This window comes from Homarus americanus, unplaced genomic scaffold (genome assembly GCF_018991925.1).
Source record: "Homarus americanus isolate GMGI-L3 unplaced genomic scaffold, GMGI_Hamer_2.0 scaffold51859, whole genome shotgun sequence".
NCBI lineage: Eukaryota > Metazoa > Arthropoda > Malacostraca > Decapoda > Nephropidae > Homarus > Homarus americanus.
Genome location: NW_024711292.1, coordinates 4738517 through 4754900, shown reverse-complemented (window position 1 = coordinate 4754900; position 16384 = coordinate 4738517). Strand labels below are relative to the sequence as shown.

Below are 16384 nucleotides of genomic sequence, written 5' to 3'. Positions count from 1 at the left end.
TACTACTTCATTTAGGAAAGGAATGGAACCAGTGTTAAACAGAGGTGAACAGTGGTGAACAGTGCTTAAGTCAGTGAGAACAACTCAACAGTAACAGTCGCACGCAAGTTAACCTTCACACAGTGAGGTCCCAGGTACCCAGTGATAATGGCCCATGAGACCCAACAACCAGCGATGTGTTAATCCGTCTACGATAGGAAGGCCTGGGACCACACCTCACTCATATAACACCGTCTGTGAGGGAATTACTACACCACGTGAGGCCCCGCGTAACACCATCTGTGAGGGAATTACTACACCTCGTGAGGCCCCTCATAACACCATCTGTGAGGGAACTACTACACCACGTGAGGCCCCTCACAACACCATCTGTGAGGGAATTACTACACCACGTGAGGCCCCTCATAACACCATCTGTGAGGGAATTACTACACCACGTGAGGCCCCGCATAACACCATCTGTGAGGGAATTACTACACCACGTGAGGCCCCTCATAACACCATCTGTGAGGGAACTACTACACCATGTGAGGCCCCGCATAACACCATCTGTGAGGGAATTACTACACCACGTGAGGCCCCTCATAACACCATCTGTGAGGGAGTTACTACACTACGTGTTTGCTGTTCAACACCTACAATAATCTGTATGTTCACTGTATGTTCCTTTACCTTTCTCTAATGAAGGCTTTTGTTAAACCACCAATGTATGTAATAAGTCATTTATGTCCAATGTATATTTTCAGCCTTCGGGCTGCAGAACTTTTTCAATAAACCGTTAATTATTATTATTATTATTATTACACACACTCTGTATTTCGCATGTAGGGAGGCTTGTCTCCCCACATACTTAAGCATCAAATTTACGTTGTGTTATTGTTCCTGACCTTTTAACAAGTTTCACCCTCTAATACTACTAGTTTAGTCGTGTTTCACCCTCTGATCCTACTAGTTTAGTCGTGTTTCACCCTCTGATCCTACTAGTTAAGGCGTGTTTCACCCTCTAATACTACAAGTTTATCCGTGTTTCACCCTCTGATCCTACTAGTTTAGCCGTGTTTCACCCTCTGATACTACAAGTTTAGCCGTGTTTCACCCTCTGATCCTACTAGTTTATCCGTGTTTCACCCTCTAATCCTACTAGTTTAGCCGTGTTTCACCCTCTGATCCTACTAGTTTAGCCGTGTTTCACCCTATCATACTACTAGTTTAGCCGTGTTTCACCCTCTGATCCTACTAGTTTAGCCGTGTTTCACCCTATCATACTACTAGTTTAGCCGTGTTTCACCCTCTAATACTACAAGTTTAGCCGTGTTTCACCCTCTGATCCTACTAGTTTAGCCGTGTTTCACCCTATCATACTACTAGTTTATCCGTGTTTCACCCTCTGATACTACTAGTTTATCCGTGTTTCACCCTCTGATCCTACTAGTTTATCCACGTTTCACCCTCTGATCCTACTAGTTTAGTCGTGTTTCACCCTCTGATCCTACTAGTTTAGTCGTGTTTCACCCTCTGATCCTACTAGTTTAGCCGTGTTTCACCCTCTGATACTACTAGTTTAGTCGTGTTTCACCCTCTGATCCTACTAGTTTAGCCGTGTTTCACCCTCTGATCCTACTAGTTTAGTCGTGTTTCACCCTCTGATACTACTAGTTTATCCGTGTTTCACCCTCTGATCCTACTAGTTTAGCCGTGTTTCACCCTCTGATACTACTAGTTTATCCGTGTTTCACCCTCTGATCCTACTAGTTTATCCACGTTTCACCCTCTGATCCTACTAGTTTAGCCGTGTTTCACCCTCTGATCCTACTAGTTTAGTCGTGTTTCACCCTCTGATACTACTAGTTTATCCTTGTTTCACCCTCTAATACTACTAGTTTATCCGTGTTTCACCCTCTGATCCTACTAGTTTAGTCGTGTTTCAACCTCTGATACTACTAGTTTATCCACGTTTCACCCTCTGATCCTACTAGTTTAGTCGTGTTTCACCCTCTGATACTACTAGTTTAGTCGTGTTTCACCCTCTGATACTATTAGTTTAGCCGTGTTACACCCTCAGATACTACTAGTTTAGCCGTGTTTCACTCTCTGATACTAGTTTAGGCGTTTTTCACCCTCCGATACTGCTAGTTTAGCTTTGTTACACCCTCAGATACTACTAATTTAGTCGTGTTTCACCCTCTGATACTAGTTTAGGCGTTTTCCACCCTCCGATACTGCTAGTTTAGCCGTGTTTCACCCTCTAATACTACTAGTTTAGCCTTGTTACACCCTCAGATACTACTAGTTTAGCCGTGTTTCACCCTCAGATACTACTAGCTTAGCCGTGTTTCACCCTCTGATACTACTAGCTTAGCCGTGTTTCACCCTCTGATACTACTAGCTTAGCCGTGTTTCACTCTCTGATACTACTAGTTTAGCCGTGTTTCACCCTCTAAACTACTAGTTTAGCCTTGTTTCACCCTCTGATACTACTAGCTTAGCCTTGTTTCACCCTCAGATACTACTAGTTTAGCCGTGTTTCACCCTCTGATACTACTAGTTTACCGTGTTTCACTCTCAGATATTACTAATTTAGCCTTGTTTCACCCTCAGATACTACTAGTTTAGCCGTGTTTCACCCTCTGATACTACTAGTTTACCGTGTTTCACTCTCAGATATTACTAATTTAGCCTTGTTTCACCCTCAGATACTACTAGTTTAGCCGTGTTTCACCCTCTGATACTACTAGTTTACCGTGTTTCACTCTCAGATATTACTAATTTAGCCTTGTTTCACCCTCAGATACTACTAGTTTAGCCGTGTTTCACCCTCTGATACTACTAGTTTACCGTGTTTCACTCTCAGATATTACTAATTTAGCCTTGTTTCACCCTCAGATACTACTAGTTTAGCCGTGTTTCACCCTCTGATCTGGGTTTGGTCGTGTTTCTGCCTCTGATCCATGGTTGTTTTCACCCTCTGATACTACTAGTTTAGTCGTGTTCCCCTCACAATGCTACTAGTTTTGTCGTGTTTCACCTCTGATCCTACTAGTTTAGCCGTGTTTCACCTCTGATCCTCGTTTGGTCAATGTTTCACCTCTGATTACCTAGTTTGTGTTTTCACCCTCTGATACTACTAGTTTAGTCGTGTTTCACCCTCTCATCCTACTAGTTTTATCCACGTTTCACCCTCTGATCCTACTAGTTTTAGCCGTGTTTACCTCTGATCCTACTAGTTTGGTCGTGTTTCACCCTCTTGATACTACTAGTTTGTCCGTGTTTCACCCTCTCAGTCCTACTAGTTTATGCATTTTCACCCTCTGATCCTACTACTAGTTTAGTCGTCAAACTGCCTCTGATCCCTGCCTAGTTTGAGTCGTGTTTCACCCTCTGATCCTACTTGATTTAGCGTGACTTGCCCTCTGATCCTACTAGTTTAGTCGTGTTTCGCCCTCTGATCCTACTAGTTTAGCCGTGTTTCACCCTCTGATCCTACTAGTTTAGTCGTGTTTCACCTCTGATACTACTAGTTTATCCGAGTTTCACCCTCTGATCCTACTAGTTTATCACGTTTCACCCTCTGATCCTACTAGTTTGGTCGTGGCTGCCTCTGATACTACTAGTTTATCCGTGTTTCACCCTCTGATCCTGGTTTAGCCGTGTTTCAACCTCTGATACTACTAGTTTATCCGTGTTTTCGCCTCTGATCCTACTAGTTTTATCCACGTTTCACCCTCTGATCCTACTAGTTTAGCCGTGTTTCACCTCTGATCCTACTAGTTTAGTCGTGTTTCACCCTCTGATACTACTAGTTTATCCTTGTTTCACCCTCTATTACTACTCAGGTTTATCCGTGTTTCACCCTCTGATCCCTGCTAGTTTGGTCGTGTTTCAACCTCTCTGATACTACCTGGTTTATCCCGTTTCACCCTCTGATCCTACTAGTTTAGTCGTGTTTCACCTCTGATACTACTGGTTTATCCCGTTTCACCCTCTGATCCTACTAGTTTAGTCGTGTTTCACCCTCTGGTCCTACTAGTTTGGTCGTCATTTTTCCACCCTCTGATACTACTAGTTTTGCCGTATTTCACCCTCAGTCCTACTAGTTTTGAGTCGTGTTTCAGCCTCTGATACTACTAGTTTATCCATTTACTTTCCTAGTCTACTAGTTCAAAGTCATGTTTGCCTTCTAGTCCTACTAGTTTAGCCGTGTTTCACCCTCTGATACTACTAGTTTAGCCGTGTTTTCACCCTCTGGTCTACTAGTTTGGTCGTGTTTCACCCTCTGATCCCTCTTTGGTTGATCGTGTTTCACCTCTGAAAGTGCTACTAGTTTGTCCAGTGTTTCACCTCTGATCCCTGCTAGTTTAGCTGTGTTTCGCCCTCTGATGCTACTAGTTTAGCCGTGTTTCACCCTCTGATCCCTACTAGTTTAGCCGTGTTTCACCCTCTGTGCCTACTAGTTTAGTCGTGTTTCACCTCTGATCCTGCTAGTTTAGCCGTGTTTCACCCCTCCTGATACTACTAGTTTAGTCGTGTTTCACCCTCTGATCCGACTGGATTGGTCGTGTTTCACCCTCTCATACTACCTAGTTTAGCCGTGTTTCACCCTCTGATACTACTAGTTTGGTCGTGTTCACCCCTCTGATCCTACTAGTTTATCCACGTTTCACCCCTCTGATCCGACTTGTTTGCCCGTGTTTCACCCTCTAATACTACCCTAGTTTAGTCGTGTTTCACCTCTGATACACTAGTTTTAGCCCGTGTTTCACCCTCTGATACTACAAGGATTTATCCACGTTTCACCCTCTGATCCCTACTAGTTTGCTTTGTGTTTCACCCTCTCATTCTACTAGTTTAGTCGCGTTTCACCCCTCTGATGCTAAGTTTGGCAAGTGTTTCACCCTCTGATCCTACTAGTTTGGTCGTGTTTCACCCTCTGATACTACTAGTTTGTGACCGTGTTCACCCCCTCTGATACTACTAGTTTAGTCGTGTTTCTCCCTCTGATACTACTAGTTTAGCCGTGTTTCACCCTCTGATACTACTAGTTTAGCCGTGTTTTTCACCCACTCTGATACTACTGGTTGTGTGTCGTGTTTCACCCTCTCAGTACTACTAGTTTGTCGTGTTTCACCCTCTGATACTACTAGTTTAGCCGTGTTTCACCCTCTGATCCTACTAGTTTAGCCGTGTTTCACCCTCTGATGCTACTAGATTCTCCATTTCTCTTCTGATCTACTAGTTTAGTCGTGTTTCCCCCTGTTATTTATTAGTTTTAGTCGTGTTTCACCCTCTGATACTATTAAGTTTAGCGTGTTACACCCTCAGATACTGGATTTGCAGCCGTGTTTCACTCTCTGATACTAGTTTGGGCGTTTTTTCACCCTCCGATACTGCTAGTTTAGCTTTTTGTTACACCCTCGAATACTACTAATTTAGTCGTGTTTTGCCCTCTGATACTAGTTTTGGGCGTTTTCCACCCTCCGATACTGCTAGTTTAGCCGTGTTTCACCCTCTGTACTACTAGTTTAGCCTTGTTACACCCTCAGATACTACTAGTTTAGCCGTGTTTCACCCTCAGATACTACTAGCTTAGCCGTGTTTCACCCCTCTGTTCTATAACAGCCGTGTTTCACCCTCTGATACTACTAGCTTAGCCGTGTTTCACACTCTCTGATACTACTAGTTTAGCCGTGTTTCACTCTCTGATACTAGTTTTAGGCGTTTTTCCCTCCGATACTGCTAGACATGCTGTGCAACCCTCAGATACTACTAGTTTAGCCGTGTTTATCCTCTATTAATCCTACTTTGACGTTTTTTCACCCTCCGATACTGCTAGTTTTGTATTTACGCCTCGAATACTACTAATTTAGTCGTGTTTCACCCTCTGATACTACTAGTTTAGCCGTGTTTCACCCTCTGATACTACTAGTTTAGCCGTGTTTCACCCTCTGATCCTACTAGTTTAGCCGTGTTTCACCCTCTGATACTACTAGTTTATCCACGTTTCACCTTCTGATCCTACTAGTTTAGTCGTGTTTCCCCCTGTGTTACTATTAGTTTAGTCGTGTTTCACCCTCTGATACTATTAGTTTAGCCGTGTTACACCCTCAGATACTACTAGTTTAGCCGTGTTTCACTCTCTGATACTAGTTTAGGCGTTTTTCACCCTCCGATACTGCTAGTTTAGCTTTGTTACACCCTCAGATACTACTAATTTAGTCGTGTTTCACCCTCTGATACTAGTTTAGGCGTTTTCCACCCTCCGATACTGCTAGTTTAGCCGTGTTTCACCCTCTAATACTACTAGTTTAGCCTTGTTACACCCTCAGATACTACTAGTTTAGCCGTGTTTCACCCTCAGATACTACTAGCTTAGCCGTGTTTCACCCTCTGATACTACTAGCTTAGCCGTGTTTCACCCTCTGATACTACTAGCTTAGCCGTGTTTCACTCTCTGATACTACTAGTTTAGCCGTGTTTCACCCTCTAAACTACTAGTTTAGCCTTGTTTCACCCTCTGATACTACTAGCTTAGCCTTGTTTCAATCTCTCTGATTACTCACTTAGCTTACTGTAGCCAATCTCCCGATACTACTAGCTTAGCCTTGTTTCACCCTCAGATACTACTAGTTTAGCCGTGTTTCACCCTCTGATACTACTAGTTTACCGTGTTTCACTCTCAGATATTACTAATTTAGCCTTGTTTCACCCTCAGATACTACTAGTTTAGCCGTGTTTCACCCTCTGATACTACTAGTTTACCGTGTTTCACTCTCAGATATTACTAATTTAGCCTTGTTTCACCCTCAGATACTACTAGTTTAGCCGTGTTTCACCCTCTGATACTACTAGTTTACCGTGTTTCACTCTCAGATATTACTAATTTAGCCTTGTTTCACCCTCAGATACTACTAGTTTAGCCGTGTTTCACCCTCTGATACTACTAGTTTACCGTGTTTCACTCTCAGATATTACTAATTTAGCCTTGTTTCACCCTCAGATACTACTAGTTTAGCCGTGTTTCACCCTCTGATACTACTATACTACTAGTTTAGCCGTGTTTCACCCTCTGATACTACTAAATTAGCTGCTGTGAGTGGGTGGTCAAATCTGAGGTGAAGAACTTCGCTTCTTGTGTTTACGTCCTCTGTTGTGAATCGTGTTTCGTAGGACATTAATTTGTTCTTATTACTCATCGAAATGATAAAGTAAGTCCTTGGGTCCTGCCAATTAATAAGTAACCTGGAAAATTATTTTTACAATTCTTTCCAGAGCTTTGATAGGTCTAGCAGTGTACAGTACTATACTAGTTTCTTCTTATCTGTGTCACTATTCTCAATGTACTGTACATGTTACTAAGAATTTATATATAAAAGTACAAAATGCTGACGCAGCCTATTTGTCACTCAAGAAATATAAACATGATAGGATAAATTCTAAATCCACATCGTATTTATGTATCACTGAGTGACGTCACAAATCCCATTCCAAAGTTCAGTGTTTGTTTTCATCACGATTATAGAACTTTTCGATATCCTCCTTATCAGATGTGGGATTTGGAGCGTCTGATGTGATTCTGATGTGATCAAGCCCTTATGTCGTGAGAGTTGATAAACATAGATATTGAGTAATAACTGGAGTGTCACTAAAACACGAGTCATGGACTTTATTTATTTTCTAATTTGTGCCTTTATATTTTCTACATAATTCTCTACAAATATACATCCATCTTGCCTTAGTAACCGACAGGGGGCGCCTGGTGCAGCAGTGTCAAATATGGTACAGTATACAGGCGTATAGACTCAGCAGTGATTCCCAAACTTTTTCACATGACGCCGCCTTTTGCCAAAAATAACAAACAATTGAGCCAAACATCTAACCACAGTTATAGCAGATGTATCAGGACATGGGAATGCAAAAGGGAACCTAGAGAATTCCTCTACCACAGTAAGCAGATAGCGATTAGCTGTAACACCTGGCAAAGGACCCTTAAAATCAATAGTAAGTCTTTCAAAAGGTTGAGGTGGCTTTATCAACTGAGACAGCTGTGGATGATAAAACCTGGGCTTGCATTCAGCACATACTCGACATGAAGAAGAAACTCTCTTGACATAACCAACAGAATAAGGGAGATTACTGGTTCTTACAAAATGCACCATTCTTGTCACTCCGGGATGGCAGAGAGAATTGTGTAATTCAGCCAGCCTGTCAGAGCCCATGGATGCATAAAAGGTTCAGGCTCAGAGACTTTAAATTATATTTTGTCTGTGTGCTTTCTCATGGACTGAAACTGTGCCTACAATACACCATTCACAGGGAGATACAGTGTACACAGTGATAGCACAGAAAGATATAGTCGTTGATTTTTAGTTTAACAAATTTATTGGCAGAGCTTGTAGTACAGTTTGCCTATTCTGAGTAATTCAGTCAGGTCTTGACACTGAGGGTGGTATCACTTCTCACTGTCACGCAGGACAGAGGTTCACACACAAAGAAATACATCATATTCATTAACAAATATAAATGTATATAGGTCAGGTTCATATGGATAATGTCACTGTTCACTGCCATGCAGGACAGAGGTTCGTACACAAAGAGTTGCATCATATTCATTGACAGTACATATACATATATGTAAACACACACACACACACATATACATACATATCCGTATATACATACACATATACATGTACACGTACATATACATGCACACACGCACACATACATACATATACGTCGGTCAGATTCATGTGGGTAATGTCACTTTTCACTGCCATACAGGACAGAGGTTCGTACACAAAGAATGCATCATATTCATTGACACTATATATAGGTCAGATTCATGTGGGTAATGCCACTGTTCACTGCCATACAGGACAGAGGTTCGTACACAAAGAATGCATCATATTCATTGACACTATATATAGGTCAGATTCATGTGGGTAATGTCACTTTTCACTGCCACGCAGGACAGAGGTTCGTACACAAAGAATGCATCATATTCATTGACACTATATATAGGTCAGATTCATGTGGGTAATGTCACTGTTCACTGCCACGCAGGACAGAGGTTCGTACACAAAGAATGCATCATATTCATTGACACTATATATAGGTCAGATTCATGTGGGTAATGTCACTGTTCACTGCCACGCAGGACAGAGGTTCGTACACAAAGAATGCATCATATTCATTGACACTATATATAGGTCAGATTCATGTGGGTAATGTCACTTTTCACTGCCACGCAGGACAGAGGTTCGTACACAAAGAATGCATCATATTCATTGACACTATATATAGGTCAGATTCATGTGGGTAATGCCACTGTTCACTGCCACGCAGGACAGAGGTTCGTTGATGAGAACGGGAAAAGAAAGTGTAAGGAAATACTAGCTAAAAAAAAAATCAATAAGCTTGGCTATCCGAAAAGGCATTCTATTACCGCCCCAAAGAAAGATTTATTTTATTTTTCTGTGTTTCTAAAGGACTGAGTGGGTGTATAAAATCTGTTATTCATAGCAAAATGCAGTGTACATAAAGATAGGACATAAATACCGACAAATCGCCGAAGTGAACTGAAAAAAAAGAGAAGAAACAGAAGAGAACTCTAAAGGCAATAGGGAAGGTTAAAACCAGCAGAAGGCAGCTAAGTACTGTTTTTTTATCTTTATTTTTAATTATGTATAGATCTATACAAAGTCTGCACTCCCCCCCCACCCTTCCCCACAACAATCTGCCGGAAATAATTGTGACGGCACCGAGTGTAAGCTCATTCAAGGCCTGACTTGACCAACACTGGAGCAGGTTCCGATGTATTCAGAAGCCAGTGCATGCCCAGTATCTGCCAACAGTGCGTATCAAAGACGTGACCAACCGCCCAAGCGGCTAACGAGCCGATCAGTGGCGAAGAGGATAAAAGTAAAAGTAAATTTATCATGATATATCCCAGAAAGCCACAAAATCGTTAGACCTCTAAGTATCATACAGTACCAGTAATATTTCGGAAGTGGGTAAATGTTATATATATATATATATATATATATATATATATATATATATATATATATATATATATATATATATATATATATAATATATATATATATATATATATATATATATATATATATATATATATATATATATATATATATTGTATACGAGCATATTTGTTAATTTTCTATAATTTATATGCCTAGAGACGGTACATATTGACCAATCATATAATATGTTCTCCCAAGACATGTCGCCTCATCAAAACAATAACACTGCTCGGCCAGGAGAATTTTTCAAAGAACAGTATGTTGTTATATTTGTTACAGTAGCTCATTGTGTAGCCCTAATTATAGGTAAAGGAGACGCACTTAATTAGAATAACCAGCATTTTGCAACAGCGCTTGGCTAATAGAGCATGTGTTGCTACTGATTATTGTAGTATGAATTGGCTGATGCTTAGAGAAACCAACTCATGGGAAGGAGTGATTGGAGGAACATTTTCTATAGAAGAAATCGGTAACTTCAGTTTCGGACACTACGCCCTAGTAGTTGAGCAATTGGTTTTCTAGTGTTTTTTGGTGTGACTCAATCGAATTTGGTGTTCAATTCCGTCGGAAATTACGCATTTTAGAGTTATACAGGACTGAATCACCACTGAATTATACTGTAGAATTCCAGGATATATATGTAATTCTTACATAAATGCTAAGGAAGTAAGAAGCGGAGTAGTCATATATTTAAAGATAAATTACTACTAGAAGAATGTGAAGAACTTAATAACAGAGGAGTGAAGGATGCATTATGGTGCTGGATTAAATGTGAGAAAGTGAAAATTCTAGTTGGAGTTATTTACAGAAAGGGTAGTTGCGGAGCAGGAATGGACGTTAAACTAGTACAAATGATAAAAGCATAAAATCTTGCACTTGGAAACTTAATATAGAGATTTTAAGGTTTTATTTTACTTTCGGACATAGCGCCTCCCAAAGTTATAAACTACTGAAACATTTAGATCTTCCTATTCCGAACATTTTAAACACTATATTTACCATTGGGAAATGGAAAATAGCGACCCAATTGAATTTAATTGATTTTACGTACTTTTCAGTCTTCGTCTCTGTGAAGATATGTTATCTGCGTATAACCGAGTTAATTATGAGTGTGTTTACATCACACATGTGCAATGTTGACTGACGTCATCCAGTCATGACCAATGATGTATCGATCTCATCATGCGAATTTTTTTCGACCAATCACATTTGAATTTTTTCAAAGGAAGCAGCCTGGGTACGGATTTGAATTTCAATCACCAGTCTTACAATGGCCGTGGTGTAGGTTGAGTGTGATTCTTGCTCCCATGATTATTTTTATTATTTTAAGTTGATTGCCGTGTTTTACGAGAAAGACGATCATGCTATCCAATTCCTACATAATTCATTTATACTAGTTGGAAATGAATTGGATAGGTTAGGTTAGTTTGAGCTAGGGCTACCAGGGGTCCTGGGGCGGAGGCTAGGGGGGTCGGGGTCAGGGTGAAGCAAAAATGATTAATTTGTGCCAAAAATGAAGGTCAGATTCACTTAAAACACACCAAGATACACTGGAAAAACATATTGGTCAACCCCCTGGGACTCGTGTCCGAAAGTAAAAATTTATCGATTTAAATTTACCTCAAATTAACTGGAACACTCATTGCGTTAATGATAGTGAAAACTCTTTTTCAAGCATATTTTAGATCTGTAAAGGTACTTTCTATTGAAACAGATCATCGATGCTCCAACGAGGGAAAGAGGTGAAAATGAACCCAGTTTACTTGATCTACTTATTGTGGATGTAAATACTGAAGTATTAAATGTTGAGTATCAGGAGCCACTAGGTGGAAGTGACCATGCTATACTGACGTGGGAATATGTTGTGAGAGTTAAACATACAGAAATCACCCTGAGATCTCAGTTATGTTTTAAAAAATGGTAGATTTCAAGAGCTCAGGAATGCTTTAAGGACTCATGATTGGACTGAAATGTATGACTTAAATATAAATCTAATTGATGAAAAGTGGAAGATTTTCAGTAATAATGTGTTGAATATTATAAATCAATGGTAATTATTGATGACTGACCCGTGGCCGATTTGTCATAGAAAACGATTATAAAAACACCGTAATTTCACTGTGTTTCATAGTGGACACTGTCGTAGTTTGTGCAAGTATGTTAGAAAGTGGTTATTTCTAACTTAAACCTAACCTAACCGTAGTTGATATGAAAAACAAGCAGCTGAAGCATTGTTAGAAGACCTCACCAACCTAACCAAACAAACCTACTTAACCTTACCTAACTTCCTGGCCAAGCCCCGACCCCCCGGTATATTAAACAGAAAGAACTTACTATGATATGGTCTAATTTTACACTTTTCGTGGACGTGAGAGCAGCCGCCCTTACCAAACGGTTGTTAAGCATACACTGAGCAATGGCATTGATCCAGCCCAGGGGGTGGAGTGTTTTGAAATACATACGTCAATATGATTGGCTGTTTACATCCTGGGATGAGACGTCACCGCCGAGAAGACAAAGTAGTGCGTTCCTAGGCGCCTAATTATCTACCAAATGAAGCGTTTGCACAAGAAGTGATTGCATTATCATATCAGAACTCATTGATGAAAATAAAGTAAAAAAATAAACGGTAAAACAAATAACTCGGCCGAGGGTCGGTCATCAATATTAACCTATATCAATATAGTGTACAGGTATACTGAAAAAGTGTTTGAATTATAATAATAAGAACAAACCAATGTGGTGGAACAAAGTCGTTGACAAAGCGTTTAAAACAAAGCGTGTGTATGGAAAAGGTACTTGGCAAATAAGAATAAGTATAGTTTTAAGGAATATATTAAAAATAGAAATCAAGCAGCAAAAGACATTAAAAGAGTCAAAAGAAACTGAAGGATTCATAGTAAAGAGTTTAAAGAAAAATGGTAAATTATTTTATAAATACTATATAAACAGTGAAAAAAAATCAAGAGTGCCCATGTTACAATTACTGTACAGACAAATAATTCAGAATGCACAGAATCTGTTAAGGAAACTAATGAAGTATTAAAGTCGGTCTTTAACGTAGAAGAGGATGAAAATTTATTATATTTTAATGATTTTGCAAAAATGTTTTTCATGGATGAAATTATTGAGCCATTCCAGTATAAGGGACCTGTTTCAAACTGTAGTATACTGTACAGTATATAATATTGAAGTGACAGAAGAGCAAGTGAAAAGGATGCTAGAGAGTTTAAACCCAAATAAAACAAAGGGGCCAGACGGTATACATGCAAGAATTTTGAAAGAGGCAGGGCTGATCAACTTGCATGTCCATTAACTCATATATACAATGTATCACTATGGAGTGGAAAAGGTCCAAACGAATGGAAAGTAGCCCTGGTTACAACTGTGTACGAGAAAGGTGGTCATAGCTTGGCCTCCAGTTATAGACCCATTAGCCTGGCATACCAAGTGTGTAAAATTTTAGAAAAGTTAGTGAAAAATGCTATAATAGAGCATTTGGAAGAAAATATCTTAATATGTTGTCAGCAGCATGGCTTGGCTTCCGGAGATTTAGATCGTGTTTAACCAAACTCCTTGAAAGTTTTGAAGACTGGCTTATGTGGGACGATGAGAATAAAAATTTTGATGTGGTCTTTTTGGATTTCCAGAAAGCATTTGACTCTTTTTCACATAAGAGACTTATATATAAGTTAAATAAATTGGGATTTAGAGGCCAAATCCTAAACTGGATTGAGAATTTTCTAAGTGGTAGAAAGCAGAAGGTGGTGATAAATGGTGTGGAATCCAGCTGGAAAGCCATTACCAGTGGTGTTCCACAGGGAAGTGTTATTGGCCCTTTATTATTTATGAGTTATATAAATGATCTGACATCTGAAATTAATGTCAGCATGTAAAACATTTGCCGATGATACCAAGATCTATGAAGAGTTTAAGATGGGTTCAGACGAGACTTCTGGATTGCAGAGAAATTTAAATCTGATGAACACTTGGTCAGAGGAGTATGTGTTAAACTTTAACCCGAATAAATGTACTGTAATGCATGTCGGCAATAATAATCCTCAAATTGATTATGACATGAATAACCAAAGGCTGACTGTGGTAAAGGAAGGTAAGGATCATGGAGTTGTGATAAGTAACAACTTAATGTTTAAGAGTCATATTGCAAAATCAATTGCAAAGGCAACTAGCCAATCGGAATTGTTAAGAGAACGTTTACCTACATAAATGAAGAACTCTTTATAAGACTCTGTATTTAACCTACATTTGCCCTTACTTGGAATATTGTGTACAGGTGTGAATACCGTATCACAGAGGTGAAATTAATAGAACAGTATTGAGCAGGTGCAGAGAAGAGCAACAAAAATCGTACCATCACTGACTGACCTATCTTATGAGGGAAGACTGGCAAAATTGGGATTAACCACTTTGGAAAAGAGAAGCAGTAGAGGAGACTTAATTGAGACGTACAAGATAATGAATGGTTACGAAAATGTAGACAGAAATAAATTTTTCAAAGACTGAATATATCAAAGAAACTTGATACTGTAGGACATAACCACACATTACGAAAGAAACGAGCAAACAAAGAAAAAAGAAGACGCGCTTTTAGTCTACAAGCAGTGGACAAATGGAATAATCTGGATCAGTATGTTCAAGCAACATCTGTTAAACCAGTTCAAGAACCGCTTTGATAAAGTCAGTGCATAGATGTGGGCTGAGCCTGGCAATAAATCCCAATAGGGATAATCTTCACCAGGACACTACTAACCACCCCCCTCCTCCCTCCAACAATCTTAGAGGACACGTGGGAATTCAGGATTTTTGGGTGGGGGGAGAGCCAAAACGAGTGATATGCGATGAAAATCAGCGAAGTTAGTTTGGATTTTCCGTTTTTGAGAAGTACAGTCTCTCCTCGACTTACGACAACCCGGACATACGATGGCCATGGTCATATAAAATATTTTTCACATTACGTATTTTCGAGTCCCGACGTTAGTGACATGACGTTAACCGAAATGGACGTTGTCCGATCATCACATAAACTTTGTATTTATACTTACGTGTATGTGGAATACTATATACGTACATAGACACTTTTACTCTTAAATCACTACTGTAATGTGATACAGGTGATTAATTTTTATCTCTTGTGCAAAATACATGATGTTTATATTAAAATTATTCACTGTTTTACAAGGATTCCAGCAACTCTGGGCAGATGGGGGAGAGGGAGGGAGGGAGGCAGCGAGCGAGCGAGGGGGCGTCGGGGGAGGGGAGCAGTTTGACAGTTGGCACAGACCCAGTTTTAACTCGTGTATATTTATCAGTTCTTAAGTGACTAAGCCAGTGAAATGACCTGGGTGAATATAATTTACATTGTTAGGATTCTTGTAAGATGTTGATTAATTTAAATATATAAACAACCTATAATTCGCACTAGACATAACAATTTTAGTACCGTAATCAAATTAGTACATGTGCACTCCAGCTTTGCACTAAGATCATTTATTTCTTTTACGTTTCTTTTAGTATGGTGTGTGCATGTAAATGGATGAAAATAAATGAAGAAATTTGTGTAAATCTACCCAAAAATACAGTTGAAAACTTTATATTATAAAATGTACTACAGTATTGTACACTAATATACTACAATTTTTATATTGAGCGAAATATATGATGTTTATATTTAAATTAATCTCTGTCTTACAAGGATTTCAGCAATGCAAATCATATTATCGTAACTTTAGTCTGAGATATTATATAAAATAAACGCCTTAAAGCATAAAGATTTCACCAATCTTTTGTCTGGGAACACAAGGAGGGAGGTAGCCAGTGAGTGTGGGAAGAGGGGGGGAGGTGAGGTGACAGAGTGTCTGGTGTTTGTTTATTTATTTGAGATATGATTTGACAGTTGGCGCTGAAGGCCTGCGTGTTTATTTATCATTACTTAAGAGTGACTAAGCTCTTCTCATAATTTGCCACCCAAACGACCTGGGTGAATAAAACTTACATTGCTGGGATTCTTGTAAGATAGTGATTTATTTGAATACCTGTATAAACAATCTATATTTGCAATAGACATACAGTAACAATTTTAGGACCATAATCATTTAGTACATGTACAGTACAGGTTCGCACTTAGGTCCATTGAATCGGCTGGTTGTGCAATTAACCAGGCCGTTCACATATATTTATTATTTGGGTTTAAGTAACGAAACCCAAACGGTAGTTCCTTGTTTTATTATAAAAGGGTTGTATATATAATTCCTGAGTGTAGATCGACCGTAAGTTCCTCTGTTTAAGAGTGAATGAGAAAGGGACGGCGTTTATGTATTATA

At 39.5% G+C, this 16384-nt stretch overlaps 1 protein-coding gene across 3 annotated transcripts in view; it reads left to right on the top strand.

Moving 5' to 3' along the window:
- The first annotated feature begins 9891 nt into the window (after positions 1-9891).
- Positions 9892-16384, top strand: part of LOC121875937 (uncharacterized protein C7orf26 homolog) — a 51089-nt gene continuing 44596 nt past the window's right edge. The window contains exon 1 of one of the 3 annotated variants that reach the window (XM_042380907.1): positions 9892-9924. The gene's annotated coding sequence lies outside the window, so the exon portion shown is untranslated. Of the gene's footprint in view, positions 9925-10216; positions 10300-11586; positions 11786-16384 lie in introns of those variants that run through there. The other 2 variants (XM_042380741.1, XM_042380829.1) reach the window with 2 other exon arrangements.